The sequence below is a fragment of the Ochlerotatus camptorhynchus genome, unplaced genomic scaffold (genome assembly GCF_037179485.1).
Source record: "Ochlerotatus camptorhynchus isolate MF236.1 unplaced genomic scaffold, CSIRO-AGI_Acam_v1.1 ptg000305l, whole genome shotgun sequence".
NCBI lineage: Eukaryota > Metazoa > Arthropoda > Insecta > Diptera > Culicidae > Ochlerotatus > Ochlerotatus camptorhynchus.
This window is the reverse complement of record NW_027040793.1, coordinates 743417-767591: the sequence shown is the minus strand read 5'-3', so window position 1 is coordinate 767591 and position 24175 is coordinate 743417. Positions and strand designations below refer to the sequence as shown.

The following is a 24175-nucleotide window of genomic DNA, read 5'->3' as shown; positions in this document are numbered from 1 at the left end:
ACGGGTACGTTTCTGAAGGTCACCCTTGAGAAAATTCGTTTGCAGATCTGTGCATTGTAATGGAAAATAGGCAGCTATAAGTTGTCCAAATTTAGTTTTGACAGTAACTCCCAAAGTTTCAAAACCGTTGGTTTCAAACGAAGAAAGACTGATGTTTGATATGTACATATATGAACAATGATGGCAACTCCACCACAGGCTCCATCAAGGCCCTTTTAACGTTATGGTCAGGTTTAAGGACCGTTTAAGTTAAAAAGGCAATATGCACGTTAGGAACTCTCAAAAAGCTAATTAGCTCGTCTTCATTATTTTTAAGAGATCGAGCATTCCAATTCAAAATATTTAAAGATTTAAAGTCCATCACAGAATTTCAACGTCATGACGGTATTGTTCGCAAATTTTACTCCAGTTTAAATGGCATTAAACATGGAGTTAGTTTTCGGCTTATCAGTAATCAAGTCGATTAATGATTTTTGTAAAAATTCCATTTTAGGATCAGTAATGCTTCTTAAGTAAAAATCATCAAAATTTTCGTGAGAATTATGTTGGCTAGAATTTAGATTTTTACAAGCTGCAATAGCATCATCGGCAGCTCTATTTACTCGATAAACATTGTTTGCAGCAAGGGGAACAGAAAGATGAAGAATTTGAAGCAGGGTTGATGTTTGCACCTACGGGTACGAATGTAGAATTTGTTCCTCGCTGACCGTTGTTAACAGCAGAGGAATTTGTACCTGGGCGGGAACGTGGAGCGTTTCCTACCTGTCGCTTAGGACGAGATTGTAGGATTGCTTTGCGACTATTATAGTCTTAAAAATTTGATTTGTATTTTTACCACAATTTAAAAATTTAAATTTTATATAATCTTTCTTCAAAGGACAGTCGTCATTTGCGTGGGAGGAATGCCCATAATTGAATTTCATAAGAAGGGGAATCAAGCGAAGAGCCAAATTCATACATTGGTATTGGCACCTCGCAATTTAGAAGGAAGGGCGTTTAGAACGCTAAGTTGAGAGCACGCAATAAGCTAATATGCGATAAGAAATAAGCTTGAAATTCGAAGAAGAAGAAGAGGAACTTTAATTCGAAATATTTTTGTTTTCCGTCGATCTTGTTTTCCGTACTGACTACCAATGCTACGAACACCAGGGAGGCAGCTCCCAAACCTGGACCCATCAACTCATATACCGGTGACCAACGGCTTTACTTCCCTTCCGAAGGAAGGCATGATCAGAGATTTTATGCCTCAGAAAATCCCGGCGGTGCCGACTGGGATTGAACCCAGGCCTTTTGGAGTGAGAGGTAATCACGATTAAAACCACACCACTGACGCCGCTGTTCGATTCGAAATCTTTGTTTTGCATCAAAATGACGTTCGTAGATCATTTGATATCTGATTGCATAGCAATGCCAATTAGAATGCTTCCTATCAACTGAAATAAATTGGTTAAGAAAATTTACCATGAAATGAAATGCTTGGCATGCACAGTTGTACACACCAATTACTCATTTGTTAATAACTTTTAACTCAGTTGTTGAAATTTAGTTTTCTTTAAATTAATGGATAGATTAGGATCATAGTTTTCTGTAGACATGCAAAGAGTAGGTAAATCATATCATTGGAATCAACACCAATGCATTTTTACACTTGAAGTCCGAGATGTGCAGCGAGCATTTCTCACTTCATATTTGCAACGCAAAATCAAATACAGTTTATTACAATAATTAAAATCTCCTTTTTTTACATGTCTTTAAAAAGCTTAAACTCTATTCTATCGACTGCTTCAAACAGAACTATGTTTCGTCTACTCTGTGCAAAGTTATTAGCAAATGAGCAGTTCGTGAGCAAAACTGTGTATGCCAAGCATGTATGACAGCATTTTCAATAGCTCCATATTTTGCAATGATGTTTATTTTTCGATATTATTAATACAAATTGAATTTTCAAACATGCCTCCAGGTCCTCTGGTAAATCAAAATCTTTCAGCTTCCGCTGCCAATGATGTGCAGAGTTCCATTGATTTTTATCCTCACATTTCGAGCTCAATGCAGACTAAATAATTGAACTCACGTCAGGAGCTGAAGATTAATCTTTCAAACTACATTTCACCCGCTGCATTAAATTGAAATACAATTCACTAACTCTCGACATCGCCATGCATGCGGGGGCAGAATGCTCCCTTCGTACAGCACATACACGATGCTGATGCAGTTTTCAATTTCTAGACTACAAGGCATTGACCGACCGGAGCGCAACGTCCGAGAGAGTTTGATTGCCGATTGTTGACCGAAGCGATACGCGAAGCTTGATTTGCATAAATTCTTCACATTGACATCTGCTCTTGTGTCGTTCAATTGCCGGATCCATCCGTTGGAGGCTGCTGCCGTATGTTTGCTCTGCCACAGTTTTATTTTGCACATTTTGCCCAAATGCTTTTACCATTCCCGGGGCAACTGGGTTCAGGCAATTCAAACGTTAGAGATCCTCTCACCATCCCATCGAATCGCTGCATGTTTGCGTCCTTCTCTGAATATCCGATATCGGAGAACATGACAGAGGGAGGATTCGCTTCATCAATTATTGAAATATATTTAAAAGCGATCGATGGTTCTCACTCGTTTTCCATTTTTGCCTTTCCGGGGATTGTGTTACGTGTATAAAGGGTGTCCACGTCATAATTGTACCACTGCACACTGGGGACAAAATCGAAGCAATGTGTTAAAATTCAATAACTTCGGTGCTCGGTGGAACAAGAGACTAAAAAATAGTCATTCTTATAGAAAAAAGTCTCAGAAATCGATTGGAGTGGATTTCATCTTGGGCACGATAGGGTAAGTTGGGGTTTTTCACAGTTTTGCCCTAAAATCTCCTATTTTGCATGATTTTAATGCTGTATCTCAAGATACCGATGATATAGACGGATGACTTCTTGGGCAAAGTTGATCAGAAGGTCAAGGACTGTTGGATGATGGACTGAACAGTTCGGAATTCTTACACTAGGCGGCGCTAGTGAGCATTCAAAGTGAATATGTTTGCGCTGCTGTATCTCAAGATCCTGACTATTTAGACGTGGTGTATGAGATGTTCTAGGTTCTCCAAGTTGCTTTGGAGTTCAGATTATTTGATCTACTGGCTCAACCATGAACTGCACGATGTACTCAGCGACAAAACCTACAAAGACATGTTCATAAAGTTTCTGCGGATCGTTTTTGATTTATTTTGATTTATAATCAAGGTTCTCCAAATTGTCTTGAGCTCAGATCAAATAATTTACCTGATCAACCATAACTGATACAAGGTCCTTAGCAACTAAACATCTCCAAACAACATCAATTTAAGGTGTATTAGAAGTTCTAGGTTCTTCAATTGTTCTAGAGGTCAGATTATTTGATCTACTGGATCAACTAAAATCTGCACGATGATCTCACCGACAAAACTTTCCGAAACACGTTTATACAGTTTCTGCTGTTCGTTTATAGTTGATTTTGAGGTGTATAAGATACTCACGGTTCTCCAAATTGTCCTTGAGTTCAGATCAAATTCTCATCCAGGTTCACTGATTCAAAGCCCTTTGTATTAAAACATCTCCAAACAGGGTTAAACATATCATGCACATTATTTACGTTTGAATTCGATATGTTTAAGACGATCTAGGTTCACCAAATTGTCCTCAAAACTTTTAATTAGGCTACCATCTCGCATTTTAGTTTGATTACATTCATAGATCAGGGGGCCTCCATAAGCTCGGTCGGTAGAGCCTGCGACTATAAAGCAAACCATGCTGGAGGTGGCTGGGTTCGAATCCCGGTTGGTCTAGGATTTCAGATTGGAAAATTTCTCGACTTCCCTTGGCATAATATATTATTGTACTTGCCACACAATATACACATGTAAAAATCGAACAGGCTTGAAAAGCTTTCAATTAACAACTGGGGAAGTGCATCTAGAGCACTAAGTTGAGAGCAGGCGTAAGCAATTATAACGGAATTTAAAGGAAATAAACCAACCCACTCAAAGCTCTTCATAAAGGGATTCCGTTAAGAGGTTCGACAAATTTAGAGTATTAAATGGCTTTTGTTAGACGATATTTTTTGTGTGGTGCAATAATTTCGTGGACAGCCTTTGCCCGAATGGAACGCTGCAAGGATCGTATCGCTACCGACCGGTCATCACCAATTCCTGCCGGACTGGCGGGGGCAATAAATTCCAGGAGCATAGCGAGTTTGCCATGCATTTAAATGCAAGATTTTATTAACGGATTTAAGGATTTAGGCCCGTAGTCAATCGGAATGACAGGGAATTAGCTTAATTAAGCGCTTGTTAGGCTTGTACGGCGATTGACGTGATACGGGTACGAAATTGTGGAACAACGAAACCGAGAAAATGACCGGTGTGATGTCGCCTTCCAATTAACATTATCTTTCCGTCCCCATCTGGGTCTTAATTGTTATATCCTCGGATTTTATTTGTCCAGCCTCGGTGATGTGTTTATCACTGTCTGTTGAGGGGGGAACATATGGGCTCAGGTTAATTTTACAAGCTGCTGTGTTTTTGCTTGGATTACTGATAGCAATTATTTATATGTTCAGCATTCGACAACGCTGGTGCTAATGTGATGAACACTTCCAGAAAATGGACACGACAATTGAATGAGCAACGGCCAACATGAATTAAAATCTAGGTCTGGTGAAGACACATCCTAGTCACCCTTGGTTGCCACCCCTCGGTGTAAAATTGGTAAACAAAGCAAATCTATGAACGAGCTGTGCATGACTCTCTGACTCTTTTGCAGCTCCATTACAAATGCACCGAGAAAACGAAGGTTATTCCACTACTGTGAAACCAATTTTACATTACTCAGCATTTCAAGTCAACAGGAAAGGGTTTCCATAAGCTACAAACTGTATCAATATTTCCTTGCGCTGCACAAACATTTCTCAGATTATAACCAGAGAAAGATGAAAAAGTTAATGTTCAGGATACTATGTTCTAGATACTTTTCAAAGTTCCAATCAATTTACCTTAATACCAATATATTCAATCAGAAGTTGAATATTAATAAAAGGTTATTCAATATCAAATCTATGACGATTTTCCCAGTTAATAATTTCGTTTGTTTCGATACGATAATTTATAAGAACAAACACGTATTTGTCGCATAATCATGAAGCTATTTCCATTAAAAAAAAAATAACAGTTGACTTTTCACTCAGATTTCATTACCTCCTATCTGTTTCCTTCTTAAAATAACAGTCAAAACTGGTTCGATTTTGACAGTTCAAATTGGTTCGAAAATCATTACGTCTTCGCCAGACCTAGATTAAAATTAATCCTGGAACTCGAAGTACGTATAGTTAAAGGGTGCTGCTTTCTAGGAACAATAGGGTAGTGTACTGCCCATAATCGCAAGTAAGTCCCATCTGTAAAAAACTGGAATGAGAAAACGGCGTTCTAAGATTTTTCATGTTTTCTGATTTGAGGGATAAATTTAAAAATAAGCGTACAATGTGATAGAATGCATCTATGTTAACCCAAAAATATTGGAAAAATATCGTGAAATTTTTATTTTACGGCCAAAATCTGAGTGGGACTGACTTGCGATTACATTTAACGTGAATGAGAAAAATAACCGCAAGTCAGTAACAATTCCATGACGATGCTGTATTAGTTTAGCACAGTATTGAACAGTAGAAATATACCATGGTCCCATAGAACGTTATTGAATATTTCTGGATTTGTTCCGCTGGTTCCAGAGCAATGGCCGAAACATACTCCGGTGAGTATGGGTCTTCATCAGGCCAGAGCTTTTCATAAACGTGCCAAACCCACCATGCGATAAATAAATTAACATGAGAATTCAAAAATAAGATCAATAAGAGTCATAATGAGTGACCAGCACCATGTTGACCACACCGGAACATGTTCCGGGTATCCCCGGGGAAGTGGTAAATCCGTTTTAAATCAAAATCCATCAAGCGATACATCAAATCACATGATAATTCAAAGCCAAATTGGTTGGCGGTCAAACTGAGTATCGTAAGAACTATGTTGGCCACATTGGACATGTTCCAGATACCATAGGAAAAACAGTGGGCAAAAATTGGTAGAACACAAATCTCATGATGCGATGTATTGTCTAACATTTCTAACATATTTTTTTCTAATGGGACTGACTTGCGGTTACTTTTCGCTGTGGGTATTGTATTGTTGTTCATTTTTCTTGAACAAACCACCTTTTTTCAATAGCACATCTAAAAAAACATAGAAAGAAAAAATGAATAATGATTCTAACTCAAAATTGATAAAAATGCACATGGTATGGCATTGTACTACTTCATCGAAATAGTCTATTACCGTTCTATCGAGTAGAAAACATCAATAATATCGATGATTTAAAAGGGGCAATACATATAATACGTTTGTTCCGACACTCAAGTCCAAAAGATACAACACAAAGCGTATATGAGCACATAGTAGGAATATTTACAAGGATTGTTCTCAAAAACAAAAGAAGTGCTCCTAGCGAATCCATTTTATCAGCCTTCATCCATATGATGGAGAAGATTCTATGGCGTTTAAATGCGATCCCGAGCAGGAGCGTGGACGAAACACTTGCAGTTTTTTTTTTTATGAAAAGCTGTACGAAGTTTTTATCGAGCATGTACCTCGGAAAAGGCGACCCATTACCTCAGTTTTCAGCAACCATGGTGGACTACCGAGCTGAGACATCTCCGGAATAATATCAGGAAATCACGCAAACGGTTCTTCTTAACAAGGGCAGATAGCGACAAAGTTAACCTCCGCGAAATGGAAACGTCGTACAAGGAACTTCTTTTCTCGTCATATAGAAACTATGTATCAGGAATTGAATCTTGTGTGAAACAAAACCCTGCATCTTTCTGGGATTTTGTTAGGAAACAGAAATCTTCCACCCGGATTCCATGTAACGTTCATTACGACGGAACTCATGCTTGCAATAACGCTGAAGGCGCTAGGCTGTTTTCGACGTTCTTCGAGAGTGTGTTCACTAATGTGTCACCTGTACTTCGACATGACAGCTTTGCCCATATTACTATACATAACATCACGCTTCCTGTTCTTCAGTTTTCTTAAGAGGAAATTCAAAAATCTCTTGAAGATGTAGAAACGAACAAAGGGCCTGGGACAGACGGCATTCCTCCACTGTTATTGAAAAATGTTCGTCCACACTAACATCTCGAATCGCTCGATTGTTCAACCGTTCGCTGCAGGACAGGACTTTTCCAAATGCGTGGAAAACGGCATCGATAGTACCAATCCATAAATCTGGCACCTGTAATCGTGTGGATAATTATCGTGGGGTATCTAATCTTTGCTGCCTAGCAAGGTTTTGGTCCACAAGGCCTTATATAATGCCTTTTCCTCGATTATCTCGGAGAGCCAGCACGAGTTCATGAAACATCGGTCTACAACAACAAATCTGATGTGTTACGTCACCAAACTGTCTCGTGAAATTGAACAAAGAAGGCAAGTAGACGCGGTGTATATTGATTTTGCTAAAGCGTTCGATACTGCACCGCACATTCTAGTCACTGATAAAATGAGGCACATAGGATTCCCCGATTGGATAACAGAGTGGCTTTTGTCGTACTTATCGAATCGAAATGCTTATGTGGTTGTTAACTCTGCACGATCCCATTCATTCAACATCATGTCTGGTGTAGCGCAAGGTAGTGTTCTCGGTCCTCTAAACTTCAACATTTTTATTAACAACCTGTGCATACTACTTTCATCATTCAAACTTTCCTTTGCCGATGATCTCAAAGTGTATCGCATCATTGCCTCGTCTTTAGACTGTGACGCTTTGCAGGAGGATATTAACGTCATGCTTATCTGGTGCGGTGACAACGGCATGTGCGTTAACAGCAAGAAGTGCAAGATAATATCTTTCACTCGCTGTATCGGTCAAACTCACCATCAGTACTATATGGACGCAGAGACACTCGAACGGGTAAATTCGATCTGCGATCTGGGAGTCACCATCGATTCAAAGCTGAGGTTTTACGATCATGTAGGGATTATATTAGCCAAAGCTTTTTCGGTATTAGGATTTATCCGTCGACACGCTTCTGACTTCACCGATGTATATGCTCTAAAAACACTCTACTGTTCGTTGGTGCGCAGTATCCTGGAGTACGCTGCACCAGTTTGGTCGCCGTATTACGTAGCACAGACTCTGACGATCGAACGTGTGCAGAAAAGGTTCATAAGATTCGCTCGTCGTCAACTTCCTTGGAACGATACAGAAAATCTTCCTCCCTATGTCGATCGATGCCAGCTGATTAAACTCGAAGTCAACATGCAACGCTTGTTTGTCTTTGACCTCATCAAAGGATCCATCGATTGTCCTGCACTTCTCGAACAGATTCCACTGAATGCTCCACCCAGACGCTTCCGCCACTCGCCACTCCTAGCGGTTCCTTATCATAGGACAAACTACGGCCATAATAATCCATTCGACTCGTGTCTTCGAGCATTCAATGACGTTAGCGATGAGTTCGATTTGAATTTGTCTAAAAATGTGTTTAGTAATAGGATTAAAGATAAGGTTTATGTTTAATTATAAGTTATTCAGTCTGTACGACTAAGTCGAAGATGGTGTAATAAATAAATAAATAAATATCTGAATATCTTAAATTGGTATGGATGAGCCTGACATAAGAGGTAAAATACCAAAAAAGTAATACAAAAAAAAAAAAAACGTTCACAGCCGATCAGGATCCCAAGCAGGAACCGATAGCTAATCGATATCAAATGAATATCTTAATGTGGTATGATACCAGATTTCGGTATGCTTGTGGTATAAAATCTTGTTTTGATATTATTCAGTTATCGAAATTTTTTGTTAAATATCAAATGAATACCAAAATAACAAAATGTGATCTTTCAGTTTTTAGACAATTACACCTAAAAGAGTTATTAGATTGGTATTAGAAGACCTTCAAAATAACAAACTATAGTATTCTAGCTTTTTAAAAAAGCGTCTGTTATCCGATTGTTATTGTAATAACTAAATTATTTATTAGTTCGTGATTCGTAGAACATTTTTAAGGTATTATTTTTGGTATTTTACCTCTTATGTCAGCCTCACTAATACCATATTCAGGTTGCAAGTTATGCTATTTTCAAACCTGAATTTGGTATTAATAAGTTATTTTTTCCTGCTCGGGGAACGAATATCTCGATACCATAAATTGGTATGGATGAGCCTGATATAAGAGGTAAAATACCAAAAAATAATACCAAAAAAATGTTCCCACAATACCATTCCAATACCAAATTATGATAATGCAATACCTAAGCAATACCACCAGGTATTATTTTGGCATCCAAATATCAATTGTTGGTATTTGCAAAGTCTTTTCCATGTAATTTTTTGATATTATTCTTTGGTATTTGACCTCTTATGTCCTGCTGGTCAATACCAAATTGGTATCTAATCAGAATTATGTATTCGTTAGTTATTTTCTCCTCCTCGGGCACATTACCATTAAAAGCAAATTATGATAATGCAATACCAAAACAATACCACCCAGGTTTTTTTTTTGGTATACAAATATCAATTTTTGGTATTTACAAAGTATTTTGCATGTAAGTTTTTGGTATTATCCTTTATTTTACCTCTTTTGTCATGCTGGTGGTTCGTCCGCTTACTTCTGAGTCCGAACGATAATGAAAAGTTTTGACATGCTACAAACATAGCCTAATACGATGCATCGACTAACCCCTCGCAACGCAAGATAAACGCACACGGAACCGAAAAATTACCCAAAATTAAGTTCTTTTCACTCATCTCCCATGTTCCGTTCAATAAGCTAATTTTCAGTAAACCGCTTATAGTAGTTTGCATTTGGCTACGGCAAAAATAATTACTTACTCGTGTGTATTTTCTACCTAAAATAAAGTTCAATTGACTCAAATTTGAGAATATCTTATATACTCACTAATAGCTTATTGAACGATAGTCATGAGAAAGTCAAATCTCTCGTTCCGTTTTTGACAACAACAAAAAGTGAGAGTGGGATGCAAAACTCAAAATTACCCACAATGAAGTAAAAAAAAACTTAAATTTAGGGTAATTTTTTTTCTCTGTGCAATGCTTGATTGAAAGAGAAAAGGAGAACGAGCATTTCCGAGAACGAAAGAGAAGTATGAAGCGCAGGATGATACGCGCTGCGAGAAGAGAAGAACAAATTCGACCGTCGTAGTTCGAACGAATCAAATATGTTGTTATTAAATAAAGGAAATAAAGATCAAGTTTGGTGCCTTCCAGGGCAAAATTGAGGCCTTTCAGGGCAATATAACCAGCAGAAGTTTCGTTGGACTTAATTAGAGCCCCAACACTGGTAAATACCTGGTATCAGATCATAACTATTCGTCTTTTTTTCTCCTGCTCGGGATTGGACGGAATTGAAACTAAGATGAATTTGGTATAAAGAATCAATGCAGATTTTTTAACAAAATACAAAGGGAAATTAATTTAGAAGACATCTTGGGCAGAAACATTTAATTTTTGTGTTCAAATCCCTTTGAACAAGAGAGGTAAAACGCGGGTTGTGCTTTGTAGGACGGAAATTAGATCAAAAACCCTATCAAACGAAGATGCAAATATTTCCTGCTGCACTCAACTCCTATTGTGTTGTGGCACAATTTCGAATGAAGCTTAATCATGGAACCATTACTTAGCTACTGACGTACTATAGTCCTAAGGATTGTTGCTCCATAAGAAGTCCAACCTTGCAAAATCAATCCATCTGTGGGGACCAACCTACCACAGTAGCTGCGGGGGGAAAACCGGTACAGAAGCAAATTCTTCTCTACCACGCAGTTGGCATAAAAAATTCAAAGTCTAATTAAAAGTTTCTTCCCACCAAATTAAAGACGGAAGTAACAAGCAGCAAGCAGAAACACGGCGCAAGCACGCCAACCGTGTAGTTACCGGCGAAGACCAAAGAGTGAAAGCACAATCAGCATTGAGTTCACGGTGGAAAATAATAAGACAAATATGACTTCTTTTACTTCAATCACTGAGTGGCACAGAACGAAGTAGTTTTAATTTGTTTGCATGCAAATCTTTTGTGATTGTTTTTGCTTATTTCCGACCCGAAATTCAGTTAGAGTTGAGTCTAACATTGTTTTGTTCAATGATGAGATCCCTGCATTTTCGTATCTTTCTTCTTGGGCTGTTTTCCCCCTCTGGCAGCAAATGGAAGATTGAATGAAACGAACCAAGTAGAAACGAAATGCTACTGCTAATGATGGGTACCTTTTTTCTTTCCGTGTAGGCTCGGAATGATGGAGGTGTGATACAATTTGCAGAATGAAACCAAAACCACTAGTCAGACATGGGTTTTGCTGTTAAGGTTAATCCGAGCAGTAGAAAATAACTAATGAATACTTAATTCTGACCTGATACCAAAATTTGGTACTGATCAGCATGAAATAAGAGGTAAAATACCAAAGAATAATACCAGCACAATTTTACACTGTTGAATCAAACAGTTTCCTGCTTTCAATTAAATCATTTTGATTGCTGATTTTGCATTCATAATATATAACTGAATCCGGGCCTGGCGTAAATCTTCAGCATCCATCACGCTGAATGATTTGAGTTTAAATCTCACCCCGGACAAGTCACAAATGACCTAAAATGTGATTAACAAAACAAATAAACAATAATTGTTAATTCAACGACAAATGAACTTAAATTAAAATGTAAACAAGACGTTAACAGCAGAACTTCAAGTTAAGTTCCTTTCATTTGAAAAGTCTTGACTGCATAATGAGAGCACACTATGATATTAGACTTATGTCACGACAATTGAAATCAAAATGAGTTTTCATCATGATAGGAACTGCCAACTTTAATATCGATTTGCTTTTATTTTGTTAACCGACTTTGCTCGGGTAGCCAGTCGAATTCCAGACGAATCTAGAACCGCACTACCGTTCATACTGGTGATAACGCTTTGAGAGACAACGAAACCCCACCCCAAGCTTCTTTCCTGATCCTATCCTTCAACAATGTACCCCTCATACCTCGGGTAAGCCGCGAGTGTTCGGTCTAACTTCTACTAAACTAGAAATAAGTGTATTTTGTTAAAAACAATGAACAATGAAATATCCGCTCCATTAAGCTAGTGTGATTGAGCCTTCCAAACTAGATAGAAAAAAAACCACCTTGGAATAAAGCCTTTAGAATTAATTAAAAAGTTAAAAGAATTATTCCTCATTAAACATTAAAACTATAGTTGAAGATGCTAATTTCAAATAACAGACTGTAGTGGTAATTTTTATACGATAGATGGAGTAGATGAAAGCATAGAGTTGATAGTTCCGTTAGAGTACGGCAGTGTGAAGATTGTACACTGGAGTCGCTTTTTACGCGGTTTTTTTTTACACGGTTTTTTTTACGCGGTTTTTTTTTACGCGGATTTCGGAATTTACGCGGTTTTTTTTTACGCGGATTCCGGAATTTACGCGGTTTTTTTTTACGCGGTTTTTTTTTACGCGGGACGTATCACCCGCGTAAAAAGCGACTCCAGTGTATATAGATATTAGACAAGCGAGCTAGGACAACTTTTAAGGAAGGTACAAATCGGTTTTTTCATCTCTCTTTACCAAACTCCCCCTTTGGAGAGGGATGGTGAGGGGTGTCCCCCCCCGCCACCACTGGCAAAAAGAGATGAAGACCGACCCGTTCAAGTACCAACTGTGTGTTTGAAACAGTTCTACCGATTTTTTACCGCACGCATTACGCATTAAAACTATATTGCTCTGAAATAGTGGATGCAGTCGCTACACCATTTTCCAAATATGTTTATGAAGAATAAATGGTTACATGTGTCATTTCAGCAATTTTATGGTTCATTTACAGCCTTCTCTATCATCTCGTAGAGAATCTACGGCTCTGATTTAATAATAACAAATCCGGTCAGCCACTAGCGATAAAATGACGCACAATTCGTTTATTCACTACAGCTCATATATTAAACCGTCTCGCTCGTGAATCAACGCTTCTGCTACGGTCATCGTAGCAATAGCACACGCTTATGAAATTTATACCGAGAACGTGTTCTGAGCTCCGACCCACGTTTGATGGCATTTTGTGTTGTAGCGTCACTTCGGATGCTTAACGATTGAGTCCTGTGATTTTTGATCCTCTGTATACTGTTCTTCTATGCTACTTTTTTTTTCTCGGTTGATCGCAAAGATCCGAATACGACGCAAATCGCGGTATTAAATAAATGTTTGGTTTTTTCATCTTTTCGGAGTGTTTTTGATATCAAGCTGAAAGCAGGTCAGTTAAATAAAGTGCTCCGCTATCATTCTAAAAATAAGTACTGCCTCCAAGCAAAGTGATGCCGCTTCATTCGTCGTTGGAGGAGAGGTTATTTTTATGTCTTTCCCACGACGGTTATGCGGTTAATTCAGGTTTAAGTTAACCACACCTTGCGCTCGTCACGAGAAACACGGTGTCTCTGGTAGAATAACATTATTATAAAAAGTAAGTATCGCTGAAACACCTTCCATACGAAATCTTTCGTTTCAGGCTAGTTTCAAATTGTTCTATCGACGATCATTTGCCCATACATTTTTGGGCTTCACTGGTCGAGAGAGTTAATTTTTGGAAGTGATTTACACTGAAAAATACGACAAATGGTTAGGTTAGGTTAGGTTTTCTTTATTAAGGAGGTTTTCAGCCTGGGGGTGGTTCGCTTTCGGTGAATACGACAAATATAAAAACTGCTGATAGAACATTTCCATACTCTTTTGGTGGGTGTTTCAGCGATACTGATTTTTATAAATAAGTCTTTCTTACAGAGACACCGTGTGAATGGAATGTTTATCTGAACGGAGTTCTGCTCAGAAACACACACAAAAAATTTCACTTTCGGTCATCACATATTTGGGGGGAAATCTATCATTGAATTAGCTGATAAAAAAGAAGATGAATCCACTCAACGATTACTTATGGAGACTTTAATCAACGTAATTTTGACTTTATCTCGGACCAAGCGACAATTAAAGTATCCTGCTGTCGTAAAAAGATTGAGATAAACAAACCTTGCAGTTTTTATTTGATAAATTCGCTAATCTATGCCTAAACCAAATAAACCACGTCAAAAATGATCGGAATTGCTATTGACTACCCGAACAGGAACGATTACCTCGATACCCTTAATTGGTATGGATAAGCCTGATATAAGAGGTTAAATATAAAATAATAATACCAAAAAAATGTTTCCACAATACCATTCCAATACCAAATTAGAAGTTTTCGAGTATCGTTCAGTCAATCATAATAACATAAGAAACCGACTGAATTAATGTTAAAAAAATTAAAAAAAAAAAATGGTTGTGTTGTGTACAAGACACGACCGCATGGCAGACGTAGACTTCGTTAAGCTGTGTAGTGAAATTCTCATGCGTTTGTCTAGATATTGATTTAAAATACAGTAGAAGCAACCTATGATTTCGATCCTATGTACATAATTTGGATTTCCTTCCTACTTAGTAAAACTTGGTTAAATTTAGGACCTCATAAAAATGCGAACACATATTCTATTAAATTTGGTTCCTAAATTACAATCAGATATGAGTAAGGCTTTCTTCAGGTGATTCATTGAAGCATCCAACAATGACCGTCATGATTTCTAGGACACAAATCTTGGGCGGTTGTGACATCACTCATGAAATTGAAACTCCTTATGTACTGGACTGCAACAAACGCGAAGTTCCAGTTTCTCTGTTAAAAGTTTTGTGAGAGCTGATATCTGTACTCTTGAAATTATTATGTGGTAATGAGATTGATCAGAAATAAGGTTTTCTCAGCGATTCAACTTCAAAACGCTAAACGGAGTGCACAATTTTGCACCAATGTTATGCAACATTTCATAGTTGATCGCGATATCAATTAGCCATAAATCCCTTCAATAAGTTCTCGGTACATCTTTTATCTACCGATTGAACAAATAATAAAAAAAACCAAGGCTGTGTTCCATTTGGAAAATTTTCACTTAGATTTGACACTTCGAAAATAAATTAAGATGCTTGAAAATCCCTCTGTTGTACATCGGTCAAATTGTCTATCAAATTGATTCCTTGTCTGCTGGATAGGGAGGTTTATTTGAAAATTTTCATCTGTCAAATTTAAGTAAAAATTCACCAAATGGAACACAGTCTTAATAACTTGAGCACAGAATCGTTTCTTGTTGTGTACAACAATTAGATGCGTGATAAAAACTTCTTTTATCGATATGTGTGCTGAAAATTCCTGGGCCGAGTGGATTCAAGGAGAAAGTTGACGAAGAGAATCTTGTCAGTGTTACTTAGGACCTAATTCAATGTTCAGCTTGAATTGTTTCGCTTAGCTGTAGCAATGTAAACATAAAATCGATGAAGAGAATCGAACATTACAAGTAGGCCCTTTTGAAGGCTCACTTTCGAAGTTCAGAACCTAGCACTGAAAAAACTCGACGGTACCTCTATTTATGCTAAGAGATAAGCATTGCAAGTCCCTCCTACTTGAAGAATTGTGCAATCGAACGGCTGGCTATGCCTCGCCCCCATCAGCAAAAAAAAAAAAACTGGGGTTGTAAAACCGTTCTATAGCATAATTTTCCAAGTAGGAGGGACATTCATAGCTAATCTAAAAGCATAAATAGAGGTACCGTCTGATAATTTCAGTGCTTGGAACAGAAAACTGCAAACTGTTTAGGAAAAATCTTCTTATCACCACATAAACACCCCGTTCCCGTTTTCTTATGCAAAATAATGAATGTGCGTTCAAAAAACGCACGAAATCTTAATTAAACCGTACTAAGATTTTTTTTTTTTAATTCAATCAATAGATTAAAGATGTACCGATAATTAAATGGAGGGATTTCAATGTTCTGATCGCGAAATATTGATGATCAATACCAAAATTGTCCAACCCATTTTGTGTGGTGTGCTGCTGATTTTCAGTGTTGCTCGGTGTGAACTTTCATAAATAACGTAGTAGTTGAGGGAGGAGAGGGGTTTCAGAAGATGGGACCGGCCTTGTATTTTAGGTGTATTGCAAAACACGCTCCCAGGGGGGGTTAATTGGTCAAAAAAATACGTTTTTTTTTAAATTTATCTCGTGGTTAAAAGTAACAGATGAGTTATCGAATAACTCTGCTATACGAGCTTGGTTATTTCGGACCAAGTAGAAGTAAAATTTTGTAAAGCCTGGCAGAGCTCTGTTTGAAAACTGATCAACTTCCGGTATTTTCGAACATTGAAAATAACTTTCGAAATATCACGATTAAAACTTCGGCAATTGGTACACAGCCCAAGAAGTATTTCTCGATTACTTTTTCGAAGGAACGTATCAGCTTTTGTAAACAACGCATTTGATCGTCGATTTGGCGTAACTGGTAGCTCGCCCACGCATGCTAGTACAACCATCAGATAGGGAAAAAAATTCCCAACCTGTTAGCGGTGTTAGTATGTGGGGCGAGCTATTAGTTATGCCAAAATCGACCGATAAAATGCGTTGTTTACAAAAGCTGATATGTCCTTCCAAAAAGTAATCGAGATTTGTAGTTATCATTCAGGCAAGGAGCGCTTGCGCCATCGAGGCGACGCTGCTACCAGCAGCCAATGATCTCGACGGGAACGACGTGCAAAGTTCGAGGTGCAAGACTCGAACTCTGCGCGCTTGACAGGAACCGCCTCCTACTGCTTCTGCTGTTGCTGCTGCTACTGCTACCTTTTTACCCGCCGTCCGAAGCGAAAATGAGTTGAGTCACATTAGCAGCGCTGTTTTATAACGTTTCTGATTCAAGCAGCACGTTGTGCAACCAAATTGTACTTGATTGTGAGGACTGGGTTTGGGGAGAACGTTTATTTCATGAAATAGTGATAAAATTATCACTTTTTATTTGTCCATTTTTAAAACAGTTTTTTTTTTTTATGAAAAATTGAAAAAAAAAGTTTATTGCAACAGCTTACGAAAGGTATTTCCTATCGATTGGTGTGTTCGGATTTTAATTTCATCTATAAATGACAAAGCTTTTAGCGTTCAAAAAATTACACCTTTTCGTGACGGTCGCAATTTATGATTTTCGATTTACCCCCAGTAACTTCCCGAAAGACGTATTCTACGTCAAAATACATCGAAAATGCTGTGGAAGTCTTCTAAAAATTATTGTTTGAAGATGTACTTAAATAAGTACCCAGAAGAAACAAACGACGTTCATGCAATAAGAAACCTTAAATATCCCAAACAGAAGGCTTATACAATTTTCAAATCGAACAACCCCAATGATAATTTAGTAAAATACTTAGATATCTGCGATGAACAGAAAATGGCTTTCAGTATGGCTTTTGAAGAGAACAATTCGAAAACAGAGCTGAAAATAAAAATTTGTCCGAAGATTTGATTCTACTGTGTAAGCACGTAAATGCCAGACATTTAAACGTTCATGACATTATATTGGGCTTAAAAAATAAAGAAGCTTCAAAAGGATGTGGCCCTGATGGAATTTCTCCTGGTTTCTCAAAAATCTAGCAATTGAACTAGCGGCACCACAGTTTTGGCTTTTCGATAAAAATCTGTGGATTCTGAAAAATTTCTTAAAGTTTGGGAAAAAATCTATCCTAGTGCCTATTTTTAATCCGGTAAAAAATCCCTGTATGCAACACGATTTTTTATTGTAAAGGCCTGTAAATCACTGCAAACATACATGAGTTCGTTGATTATTCTTGAAAGGTAATGGATAATGGTCACGACTTAGAAGCTTTGTATACCGATTTCAGCAAAGCATTCGATCGTTTTGACATACCATTGCTTTTGCTTAAATTACAAAAAAAATGGGTGTTCAGCACAGTCTTCTCAAATGGATCGAATCATTACTTATTTAGCAAATCGCCAACAAATTGCTAAATTCAACGGAAAGCACTCAAATACAATCAATGTTACATCGGGTGGGTTCTCATCTAGGCCCACTTGTTTCATTGTGTATGTAAATGATGTGTAATTGTAATTGTGTGCGGGACCTCCCTTAGCTCAGTCGGTAAAGGCGCAGCTACAAAGCAAGACCATGCTGGAGGTGGCTGGGTTCGATTCCTGGTCCGATATAGGAATTTTTCGGGTTGGAAAATTTCTCGACTACTCTGGGCATAGACGTATGATTGGACTTGTCACATAATTATACCAATGCAAAAATGGTACAGGCATCGAAAGCTCTCAATTAATAACTGTGGAAGTGCATCTAGAATAGTAAGTTGAGAGCACGCAATAAGCTAATATGCGATATGCAATAAGTTTGAAATGCAAAGAAGAAGAAGATGTAAATGATGTATCTTTTATACTTAAAAACCTCAAGATCATAATTTACGCAGACGATATGAATCTCTGTTTAAAAATTAAAGACTCTGATGACATAGATACTTTTGACAATTAAATATAGATCTTGTTGACGAAATATAGCGACTATAACTGGGCAGACTCCACCAGCTGTCAAGTAAGTCACGGTTACGCCCTTTGTAATTTGTGCGGTCGAGCATAAGTGGCAGTAATTTAACTGTCCAGGAAAGAACTGTCATGAATGATGATTGGAACGGAAAGAAACAGAGGCTGAAGATTATGAACAAAGTAGATTGATTGTGAAAAGGAGGATTTTCCAAGTAAAATTGTGAAGTTTAATGATAATTAAGGTTGATTTCTGGTGAATTTATAAAATCGTTTGTATCACAAAGGTAACCGCTGGAAGTGAATGTACCTGAATTATTTTTTTTCACCAGATGATAGTTTGGTAGAGGTTTCATAATCTGTAAGATTTAAAATATTTCATCGGTGAAAATTTGATGTTTCTTTTTTCATTTGTTATGTTTTTTTAAAACGTAAAAATACGTTTTAATTTAAAAAAAAAATATTGGAACAATAAGTCGCAAATCCAAAAGCAGCAAGGTAATCTAATTCTAAGGAAAATTTACGTGTAAAAACATGGCAAAAAGGTCGAGCAAAAAGAAAATCTTCAAACAACTATCATATGACATGTGTGGTTTCGTTCAAATTCCTCAATCTGGTGTAAACTAAACCATTTCTGATCAGAAATGTTATTACTAAGACATCATTGCTTGCTTTCCAGAATTCAAACAAGCGCAACATCAGCAGCTCTTATTATTAGAAAAACTAAAATACATACATTCATGACGGTGTTCGGCGACAGTGTCGTTTGACAGAGCCTGTCATATGACATTTTAATTAGGTACTGTACTATGATAGCTTGTTTTGCAAATGTCAGAGGCAAAGGCAGTCGATTATCACAGAAAATGTGTCTACTACCGTGACCACTTACAAGACTGCTCACCAGTGCTGAGATTTGTCATTGCCATTGACAGACTTTCGCGCGATATTGACAAAATTGTTCGTCACACAGTCACTGATAGATTTGAAAATCTCATTCATTTTTTGTCAATGACAAAGCTTCACCTGGTAACAAAAAGTGTAATTTCGTACATTCTGTGTTACATTATTGTTACCCAAGCAGTTCAGGACGTAGATGCTTGTTCACATTAATGGCTCCATGTAATAGTGCTGCTCAAATCATTTAATTTCGTTACAAATTGAGTTAATATAAAAATCTACACATGTTCGTCACTGACAGCATTATGATTGACAATTGACATGGCTTGCCTTGACTGTGACTGTTAGCTTAAATGAGTGACCAAAGCAGAATTGTCAATATCACCGTGTATTGTCGAGATTTTGCAGCACTGCTGCTCACACAACATAGGCAATTGCTTCATCATTGAAGATATGTCAGATTGTGTATCATCAATATAAGCGTATGCTTGAATTGAAAAGTAAAAACCATAATGTGTGGTCACGAGGAGAACCGTGGAAAAGTGTGCATTTTGTTCTTTAAAAAAGCAAAACAGCTGAAATTCATTCATCAAACCTTGAAGTCAGTGATCGTTGCCAATTTTTTACCAGATTAAGCCTAGTACGCAGCTGAAAAGAAAACGGAAAAGTAATTTTTGAGGATTTTCCCAAAAGAAAATTTGACAGCTATAGTCTGCTAAATTTTGAGATTATAGAGAGATGTCGTCAAATTGTAAAATCAATACTTATTAGTGTTTATGTTGTTTAAATGCATCCAAAACATCAGTTTTGCAATAAACGCCAACATTACCTAACGGAATAATTGATCAGACCATTATTCCGCAAGGAAAGTGAAATTGTTTTCAGAATGCGCCACCTTCATGTCGATCACGATACTAATGTAATCGATCTTTCCTTTACCGATTTCTTTTGAACTGCGTACTGGGTCAAGAAATGCTGAGGAAAAGTAATTTCTTTTGCATTCCGTGTCCTATCCGGTAGCACATAAAAACGTCATTACTTTTCAGCTGCGTACCAGGCTTTACAGTGAAAATAATGAGATTTATCCTAAAGTTCAGTGTTCACTCGGCTGTCGACAAAAGCAGGCCACTCTCGATGTGTGCTACGCGATCGCCTGTTTTCTCGACAGCAACCATTGTGTGGTCCTCCTCATTGTTCTTCATCAGCAGTTCTTTCGGTCGATGCGTCGTCGACTTTGGAAAGCAACCGTTTCGTGATGAGTGTGTGAGTGCTGACCACGTTTTGTGTCCATTGCTGCAATGGACGCGCTCTGACCCTCGTTGGCATACAATAATTTGCCATACAATGAAACTACTGGAAGCGGCTCCAGTTCTGATGGAGGAGGCTTTTTGGATAGCGGAAGATAAAGTGTTTATTGTGTTGTACCGTTTGACTTTAGTTTTAAGATGTATTGTATAGTGGCCAAGAATCCTCGGCTCTGTAAAGTTAATTCGGTTGAGCCTTATCAAATAAATTAATAAAAAAAAAACCTAAAGTTAACCAAAATTTAAAAGCTTTTGATTATTTCCGGAGATGTCAAAGAGCAATTTGTTGCTAGTGCAATTCGAAAATCGAACTCTGTTTCAAAAAATGCTGTACAGCTGTAAAATTATCACGGAAGAAAATCACATGTACCTATCAGTGGGATATAAGCTTTCGTCTACAGGAAAGATTTCAGTGAGGCACGATGAACAAACTTTCAACACATCAGTTTTCTTTTTCCGTTCAGGTTCTTTACAGCTCAAAGGTTTCAGTGAGGTCATCGTCTCTCTGGCTACCTGACAAAGATGGCAAGATAAATCAACTTTTCACCATGACAACACAAAAAAAAAATGTGTTAACACTTAAATTTTTCGTACAATTACAGGAAGAAAACTGTTGATTTTTAATTTACAATATCTTGTTCCAATATTTTTTTTTAAATTGTGCCTTCGATGAAACGTCCTTCGGCGAAATGACAAAGTGCCATTAAGATTAGTGGGTTCTCTCAGGCAGTCCCTGAGCAGATTTGGGAAAAACCCATAAGTCCTGAATCCTAGGAAAAATAAATGGTTTCCCTAGAATCCCGTTTATTCTGATCTGCAACAAAACATGCAATTATTCAATTATTAGAATGGTGGTAAGCTCCAACCGATAGTTTCAACAGTCATTACGAAAGTAACCGTTTTAAATTGTCTCTTGACTTAATTAGCCCATTGTCTTAAGTCCCAAGCAGAGATAGAAATTCTCACTCAGCTGCACGATAAGCATTTCCTCACTCAAGCTACTTTTCGGTGATTTGTGAACCGTTCACATTTTCATCTCTCCTTTTTCACCGATAATTCATTATCCTCTCTCATACATAATCCGAAAATTTCTCTCTTCAAAAGCAACGAAAATACTTTTTCATCAGCCATTTGGCTCTGAAAAGTACCAAGAGCGAAAAATATACCACCCCAAATTGTTCGGTTCCAACCCAATGTGATGTAAACAGTTGAGGCTTGGGAATTCGCCGTCTCTTTTGTTCTTCCGCTGATTAAATGGTTGACGGAGTGTGACGTCATACTGTGTTATCCCTTTAAACAGCGGCAGAACGAAAGGGATAACGATTTTACATAGTCTCACCTGTTTGCATTTCATTGATTTTAACCAGTCCGGCAATTTTTTTTTATTTCGATTGACGATGCAATTTTCTTACCGATTTTAGACCTTCCCCTCTCCTTTCGTGGCGTTTTTTTCTATACCTTATGCAGTCTATGTCCGTTACAAATGTTGAAACCTCCTCTCCATTACTCCTCAGATTCTACGTAACTTATGGATGTGCCCTTACTGTTGTTTTGGTTCTTAATTTCGGATCATCGTTTCCGTGCGGAAAGTGAATTTTCAGGTATATGAAAGAAGTGAAAAATCATTATCGGCATCAAGAATTCACTGAAAAAGAAATGATTTATCTGCCGCTCATGCTCTCCGAAAAAAATAAATCGCTGTTGCTTTTCTCGCGAAAACTGCTGTGAGCGTATAATATTCTCTCGCTTCTCACATTCTCTTCTATTTCTCTTAGCAGGTGAAAAAACACGTTTCTCTTCTCAAGTAGGCGACAATTTCGATCGCTGGTCCCAAGTAATAAGTAATAAGCTTACCCCATTATCGTACTAGAATCTTTGTTTACTTTGATTCGCCTTATAAATTTGATGTTTGAGTTTAATGAAGAGTTCATGGATTTGTTATCGTTGCGAGGGTGCTTCAATTAGGTTGATATCGACGGTCTAGTACTTTCTGAGCCAAAACATTGAGCATGATTCTTCGGGACCCCTGTCCTTGTCCCTGACCCCTATCCTTGGATTAAATCCCAATCAAGAATGTCCAGCTGCTTTGATGTCAACATCAGAGTTGAGCAACATGACTCTAAGTAAATATTTTGCAGATCATCCAAACAGGGACGATATTAACAGTTAATATCGGATTTGGAGCTTACCTTCATAAGTTAGTTGACCAAAAACATGTATTGTTAAGATATAAAAACGCTACCTAATACATCTATTCAAATAATTGATTTTATCCCGGGATCCCAGAATATCTGAAATCTGAATCCCGAATCTCTGATTGTAAAAACTGCTGGGAAATGAACCCACTAAACAAGATAGACAGTGCCAAAAGTTTACGAGGAGGTAAACAAAAGACTAAATTTATCTTTAAAAAAAAACTCATATAAACTTCAAAGCGTCCAGCAAGTGTCACGTACAACCACATTTTTAGAGAATGATTTATAATCCTTAATTTTAATAAAAATGTGTAATTAGAACTGCACGTTTTACTTATACCTTCTATATTGCTAGTATTTCCCCTGAAGATGGCCCTAATCAGAGCCGAAACGTAGGGACAAATTACAAAAATAATTTGTTCTGATGAGTGACTGCCAGACTGCCAAGCCGAAACTGATTATTGCAGAACCTCACAGTTGAACACTCCAACACAGTATTGCTAGTAATAGATTTCTAACCACACACCATCTCTCTCTTTAAAAAGTGACGATAAAAAACATGCACTAATGGTAGCAAATATCCGCTTCGGAGTACAATGCAAAACAAAACATATATCAAAAACAAACCTTTAATATTCCACATTGATGCACCATTCGGATATTATCAGTCACGTTCATTCATCACGTCGGACATTATTAATTCATTGAATGAAAAAAAGGCTCTGCGACACTGTTTGCCAAAATCACTTTCATTCTATTATGTGCCTCTAAACACCCACACACCTGGTGTGTGTGGAATGACGATAACACATCAATTGCATCACTTTTTCAATACATCCCACTACGGCTTCCGGTGATCGTTCACGCCACTAGCGGATTTTTTTTTGCGAGGAATATGCACTGTTTAGCCAACCCAGTCAGCGAAGCTCAATTGAATCATTTCCGGTATGTAGACTGCTTCAAATTCAACACTGCCAGGGATACGCTCAGGTAAGCCCTGATATGCAAACGCACGTTTGATGGCAAAATGAGGTATTCATGTGGCCAATTGAATGCAGCACCGGTATTGGATTTCAGCATCAGCCGTTCACCGCTTTGCGTGGGTTGCTGTCAAGAGTTGTTTTTTGGTTTGAATATCCTGGATCCCTCCTGTCGTCAGTATTATATTATTGCTTTGGCGACGAAGACAAACGACAACGACGACGAAGAGGAAGAGCGTTAAATCTTGTTTTCACTAATAAACACGTGCCCAATGCCGAGGCACTGGCTTCAATTGGAATACAAATCACTAAATTAG

At 37.7% G+C, this 24175-nt stretch overlaps 1 protein-coding gene across 1 annotated transcript in view; it reads right to left on the bottom strand.

Moving 5' to 3' along the window:
• Nucleotides 1-23736, bottom strand: part of LOC135707227 (monocarboxylate transporter 2-like) — a 130706-nt gene extending 106970 nt beyond the window's left edge. Inside the window, exon 1 of the mRNA XM_065228992.1 lies at nt 23506-23736. The gene's annotated coding sequence lies outside the window, so the exon portion shown is untranslated. The remainder of the gene's footprint in view (nt 1-23505) is intronic.
• Nucleotides 23737-24175: the final 439 nt, after the last annotated feature.